At 49.2% G+C, this 6,671-nt stretch overlaps 1 protein-coding gene across 1 annotated transcript in view; it reads left to right on the top strand.

Moving 5' to 3' along the window:
• Positions 1–820: 820 nt before the first annotated feature.
• LOC126996520 (uncharacterized) overlaps positions 821–6,671 on the top strand; it is a 77,822-nt gene continuing 71,971 nt past the window's right edge. The window contains exon 1 of the mRNA XM_050857451.1: positions 821–1,384. The gene's annotated coding sequence lies outside the window, so the exon portion shown is untranslated. The remainder of the gene's footprint in view (positions 1,385–6,671) is intronic.

The raw sequence follows: 6,671 nt of genomic DNA, 5'->3' as shown, positions 1-6,671 counted from the left end.
TGAAGGAGAATGAAAAAAAAATATCAAGCGGGTAGTTTTTCGGGTTGGTTTGAGGTTGAAGATATTGAAGATTGAAAGATTACGATGAATTCTTTTTGTTATTCGATAAATATTTTTCAGTGTTTGATATAGTTCATCCACCCACGGTCGGGTCCTGTGCTGGACTCGTGCCAGACGCCATCCCGTACCTTCCCGGAGAGAGCTTTGCAACGCATTAGCAGATCTACGGGTTCTTCTGAGACCTCACACCACACATCTCAATTCTCCTTGCTCAAGGGGTGACAGTACCGCACCTTGTCAGCGGGGGAAAAAAGTTTGAGCTAGGAGCAAACCGAACCTCTGCCTGCCGGGCTGGCAAGGCCCAGACGCTATCCACTGCACCACAGGAGCCGTGTGTGTGTGTGTGTGTGTGTGTGTGTGTGTGTGTGTGTGTGTGTGTGTGTGTGTGTTAGCTCCTAATTAACAGTGTACTTTAAGGGATGAAACCAAGGATGTTTATTACTTTTATTAAACCTCCTTGTACAGAACACACACACACACACACACACACACACACACAGCAGGGGGGCAGCAGGGCAGCAGCCTCAGGGCCCTATGGCCCCCGGTGGGAGTGTAAGGGCAGAGTAGATGCGTTGGAGAGGGGCGGGAGGTGGCACTGGTGGGGAGTGGTGGAGGGCTGGAGGGAGGCTGCGTGAGAGTGGAGGGTGTGGAGCATGGAGAGGGAGCCGCGCGGCCCGGGGAGGCGGGGCCGCTGGGAGGTTAGTGTGACTGTGACCGTCGGCTGGTGAGGAGTGGCTGTGCGCGCGAGGTGAGCCGTGTGTGAGGGGTGGACTCGTGCTCCTAGGGGTCCCCGCCCCACCTTGTCTCTCTGAGGGTGACGGCCTCTGCTGCTTCAGCTTGGCCCGCCCCGCCCTGAAGTCAAACAGGGTGCAGGCGGCGGCAGCTTGAAGACAAACAGAAAATTGTCCTTTGGAGTGGCTTCAACAAGTTGTGGTTGTCGGGAGTGAACAGTGTGGCGGTGTTTCCTGTGTGTCGTGGCGTGTCGTGCCGCGCTGTGCCGTGTTGGTACTCAGGTGTGGGGAACAGCGTGCACGGGACGAGGTGCACCCACCGGGACACAGCTGTGGGACGCCTGTGTCAGGGTGTCGAGGCACAGCAGGCCGCTGGTGTCTGTAAGTGGCCCGCACCGCCCGTGTCCTGCCTGCAGTGTGGGACTGTGTTGTGTGGCTGTGGCGGCCGTGGCGCATCGGGTGTGCGTGCCTGGGCCTGGCGCTGCCGCTATCAACTGTCATTGTGTGCCACAGATTACCCGCGGCGGCGGTGGCGGCGGCGACGGTGCTGACTGACGTGAGTCTCCGCCGCTGCCGTCGGGCCCACCTCCGGGGTAAAGTGATAGCTGCACGGTGCCAGTGTCAGGCGTGGCTAGCTCGGGGCGGGGGAGCCGCTGGCAGGTGAGCGGTGTTGTAGCAACAGGTAAGACGACTCACCTGACCTGCGGCTTGTCCTTGGGCGCCCGCTGCCCCGCCCCGCCCCGGCCGCCTCAGGGCCGCCACACGTGAACACAGCCGCTGGCCGTGGATGGGGTCAGGGGTGGGCAAGTGTTGTGCCGGGGCTGGCGGACGGATGGGTTGTCTGGGTGAAGGGGTGTCTGGGTGTGTGTGTCGGGTGTGGGCGGCGGGCTGTTGCAGGCTGGCAGCGGTCACCAACAACCTGGCCTGGCCCGCCCAACCCCGATATAGTGACGCTACTCACGCCCGCCCTGCATAGCCTTGCGTAGCGCTGCGTATGTGCGTACATACCTGACACTGGCATGCACACACACACACACACACACACACACACACACACACACGGCCTGAGAAGCTGCACACTCCCAAACTCATACCTTTATTAGAAAGTCTTGACCGTGGTGCATCTCTCTCTCTCTCTCTCTCTCTCTCTCTCTCTCTCTCTCTCACACACACACACACACACACACACACACACACACACACACACACACACACACACACACGATATTTGACAAGATGAAGGATGAGTCGGAGTCAGCAGGTGATGAAAATGAGTGGAAGAGGGACGACATGAGGGAGGAAGAGGGAAGGTGTAGAGCGGGGATAAGGGAGAGCAATGTTCGGAAGGAGTAAGGAAGAGGGAGAAGGCTGCAGTGGGGCGTCATGGGGAGTTAAGGGGAAGGGAAGAGTTAGAGGACGGGATGGTGCGGTGTTGAGGATAATGGAAAAGGAATAGGAAGGTAATAAAGTTAAGGGGAACGGATTGGGTAACGAAGCAAGACATGAGAATGCGCGCGCGTGTGTGTGTGTGTGTGTGTGTGTGTGTGTGTGTGTGTGTGTGTATATACTTCCCCTTCAACTTACCGGAAATTGCAGATCCAGGTGAATCTTATAACTCCCTTCCACTTTTCTTTCCCATGTGCAGTTGAGTCTTCCCCCTCCTCCTCCTCCTCCTCCTCCTCCTCTTCCTCCTCCTCTACCCCCTTCTTTTTCTTTCTTGTTCAGCAGCCCTTTCTCACGTCTCTTCTTTATTCCTCTTTTTATTTCGTTCCTTCCTTCCCTCTCTTCCTTACTCTTCTTTTCTCGTTCGCTCCCTCCTCCCTTTTCTTACATCCTTTTCCCTCCTTTCTCATTCGTTGCTTCCTCCTGGCTGTTTCCTCCTCTATCCTTCTTTCTTGTTCCTTCCTTCCTTCCTTCCTCATGGCTCTTCCCTCTTCTCTTGCTCCTTCGTTCCTTCATTATCTTCCCTCCACCCGCCTTTTATCTCCTTCCACCCGTCTCCATTTTTGCTCTCTTTATTTTCTCATCCTTTTCGTATTATTTTCCTTCCTTTCTCCATCATCCCTTGACTCCTTTCTCCTCCTTTTCGCCACGTTCCTTATTCATCCTTTTTATTTTCACTCCTCCTCCTCCTCCTCCTCCCCCCTTTCACTCCTATTACCTGGACTCATCCCTCGCTGCACCTGTTACATTTCTACCTACCTGTGTGTGTGTGTGTGTGTGTGTGTGAGAGAGAGAGAGAGAGAGAGAGAGAGAGAGAGAGAGAGAGAGAGAGAGAGAGAGAGAGAGAGAGAGCGGGCGGGCGGGCGGGCGGGCATCGATTTTTGCTTTCCATGATCAAAGTGCAAATTGAGAGAGAGAGAGAGAGAGAGAGAGAGAGAGAGAGAGAGAGAGAGAGCGGGCGGGCATCGATTTTTGCTTTCCATGATCAAAGTGCAAATTGAGAGAGAGAGAGAGAGAGAGAGAGAGAGAGAGAGAGAGAGAGAGAGAGAGAGAGAGAGAGAGAGAGATTGTCGAATGAAATTAAGGAAAAAAGGACAAGGGATAATTAAATCAAAGAGAAGAAGAGACTACGAGAGGAAGGGAGGAAGGATAAAAGGAAAGCGTAAATAACGGAACAGCGACAGTAAGAGCGAAGAGGAAAAAAGAAAAAGGTGGATATAGAAGAAAATAATTTAAACGAATTGAACGAACCATTAAAAAAACGAAACTGATACCGAAGAAAAACCCCACGAGGAAAAGAAAGAGGAAAACCATCAAAATAATGACCATGAAAGGAAGAAGAAGAAGAAGGAGAAGGAGGAGGAGGAGAGTAAACACAAATAAAGGATGTGGAGGAAGAGCAAACAAGCCGTAATTAATGTATAGAGGGTAAACAGAAAGGAGGTGGATGGTGTTAATTGAAAAACAAGGAAGGAAAAATGTGAGGAAGTAATAATAATAAAAGGAAGAGTATGCAGGAACGGAGAGAAGAGGAGGGAAAGGTAACAGTAGGACAAATTAGAATGAAGAGACAAATGAATGAAAGGAGGTAGAGAGGGCCGAGAACGAAGGATAACAACGAAAGAACAGGAGGAGGAGGAGGGGCAGAAGGAAATATGAGAGCTAGAGGAGGAGGAGGAGGAGGAAATATGAAAACGGAAGAAGAGAAAGAAAAGGAGGGGCAGAAGGAAATATGAGAGGAAGAGGAGGGAGAGGTGAAGGGAATATGATAATGGAAGAAGAGAAAGAATAGGAGGAGGAGGAGGGGCAGAAGGAAATATGAGAGGAAGAGGAGTAGGGAATATGAAAACGGAAGAAGAGAAAGAATAGGAGGAGGAGGAGGGGCAGAAGGAATTATGAGAGCAAGAGGGAGAGAAGGGAATATGATAACGGAAGAAGAGAAAGAAAAGGAGGAGGAGGAGGAGACATGAATGAGAAGGAGGAGGGAACATAAAAGAGAAAGAAGAGTAAGAAAAGGAATAGAACCAGATAACAACGTGCAGGGTGAGGACAAAGAAGAGAAATATACGTAGAAGGAAGAGGTGGAGGAGGAGGATGAATGCATGAGGAGGAGGAAAACAAGGAAGGAGGGGTAAGGGGAAGAGGAGGTCAAAGTTGGCAGGAGTTGTAAATATGAGTTAGTTGGTAATGGTGGACGTGTGGCGTGAGGGGGCCCGGTTAGCCTGCTGCTGCTGCTGCTGCGGGTGTAGGCTGGCCTGCCTCGCATGACACGCCCTACCTCCACACAGACCAGCCTCCTCCTCCTCCTCCTCCTCCTCCTCCTCCTCCTCCTCCTCCACCTACTACTTCTACTACTACTACTGCTACGACTACGACTACTACTACTACTACTACTACTACTACTACCACCAATACTACTACTACTACTACTACTACTTCTACTTCTACTTCTCCTCCTCCTCCTCCTCCTCCTCCTACTACTACTACTACTACTACTACTACTACAACTACACTGCTGCTTCTCCATCCTTTCCTCCATCTTCCCTCCGGTTTTACTACCCTCCATGTACTCTTGGGTCTCTCTCTCTCTCTCTCTCTCTCTCTCTCTCTCTCTCTCTCTCTCTCTCTCGAGCAGTTTCTCTTTATTCTTCCCCTAGGCGACAATCCTCTTTTCCTCACCTTTCTTTCACTATTCTTCCTCCTCCACCTCGAAGCTACATCTCTCTCTCTCTCTCTCTCTCTCTCTCTCTCTCTCTCTCTTTAATGCCCCTTTAAAAACATATAATGAAAGTTGAAATGGTCATGATATGGTGCTTGGCGTTCTTTCATCCCTCATTTATGTATTTATTAATTTATTTGTAATGCGTTAGAGTTGGTGTATTCACGTGAGGGTCGTGTGGAGCAAAATATTTGGGCATTAGTTCCCGTTTAGTGTCATGTGGCTGTGGTGGCGGCGGTGGTGGTGGTGGTGATGTTGAAATATAGAGTGATAAAGTTGTATAGTTCGGAGGGAATGTTGTAATGATATGGTTTGAATGGGTTACGAACGTTTTTTATGTGGTGTGTGTGTGTGTGTGTGTTTGTGTGTTTAAATTGGATTATGTTTTAACTTTTGCAATACGGGAATAAACGAGAGGGGCGTGGTGGGAGTTTTGGAGGAAGAGGAAAAGGAGGAGGGAGGAGGAGGTCAAAAGGCTAACAAACATAAACAACAGCTATATTTTAAGTTATGACGTTATGCCCGAGGAAAAAAATGCATACTAATGTTATCGTGTGTGTGTGAGAGAGAGAGAGAGAGAGAGAGAGAGAGAGAGAGAGAGAGAGAGAGAGAGAGAGAGAGAGTGCTGGGAGATAGCTGGGGAGATAGCTCGGGAGATAAGGCTAACAACGGAGATTGCAGCAGCAGTGGTGGCGGAGGTAGGAGGAGGAGGTGTGTGTGTGTGATGTTGTGTTGTTGTACAGGAGTGGAGGGGGCGGTGATAGCGTGAAGGTGTTAATTGTTGTGGTAGAGCATGACATGTTGAAATAAAAAAGTGATGGTGTTGTGATTGCGATTGGGGTGAATAATTTTGGGGGTTTCATTCCTTACTTTTTATTTACTAGTGTGCTCATCTGTGCCTGATGCGTGCCGTCATTCTTATTATTTTCACACATCAATATTTAAAGTTCGCTCAGATGAAAACAGGAGCCGTACCCGTTTGTTGAATTTATTGTTATTATTGCGTTTTATTGTTATTATTGCGTTTTGTTGTTTGGAATCGAGTTGCATTAAAAGTGTAAAATTATGCTGATGGTAATATTATTAATAAAAATGGTAATAATACTAATGATAATTTAATGTAATGACTACAGTTTAATATTTACCTTATCAAGGGCTTTGTTTAGCCAATTTTGTGTGTTACGTTTATATTTTTGTAACGTGTTGTTTTTTTATCGTGTGTGTGGGTGGGTGTGGGTGTGTGTGTTATAACAATAATAATAATAATAATAACAGGTGTGTGTGTGTGTGTGTGTGTGTGTGTGTGTGTGTGTGTGTGTGTGTGTGTGTGTGTGTGTGTGTGTGTGTGTGTGTGTCCACCTCTTTGTTTACGTCTAGAGGAAGTGTTTGTCTCATGGACGAAGGGGAATTCTAAGGAAGGAGGAGCAGGGAGGAGGGGGGGAATTGGACGTCTTTAGGGTAACACGTAGTAGCACAGGAAGAGCGAAGGGAGAAGGGGAGGGGACTTTTCGAGGCCAGTGAGGAAAAGGAGGGAGAGCAAAGGGAGATAGGGAGGGAGAGGGAGGTGGCTCCGTAAGGTAATATATGTAACTGTAAAGTACAAGGGAGGGGACGAGGGCGCGAAGGGTGGAGGGAAGGAGAGAAGGGAGGAGTGAGGGAAAAATAACACCCGAAGTAGAGAATTCATTACGTAACTTAGGTGATTTATGTATATGTGG

This window comes from Eriocheir sinensis, chromosome 1 (assembly GCF_024679095.1).
Source record: "Eriocheir sinensis breed Jianghai 21 chromosome 1, ASM2467909v1, whole genome shotgun sequence".
NCBI classification, from domain to species: domain Eukaryota; kingdom Metazoa; phylum Arthropoda; class Malacostraca; order Decapoda; family Varunidae; genus Eriocheir; species Eriocheir sinensis.
Note: the sequence above shows the minus strand (reverse complement) of the source record. Positions and strands in the feature narration are given on the sequence as shown.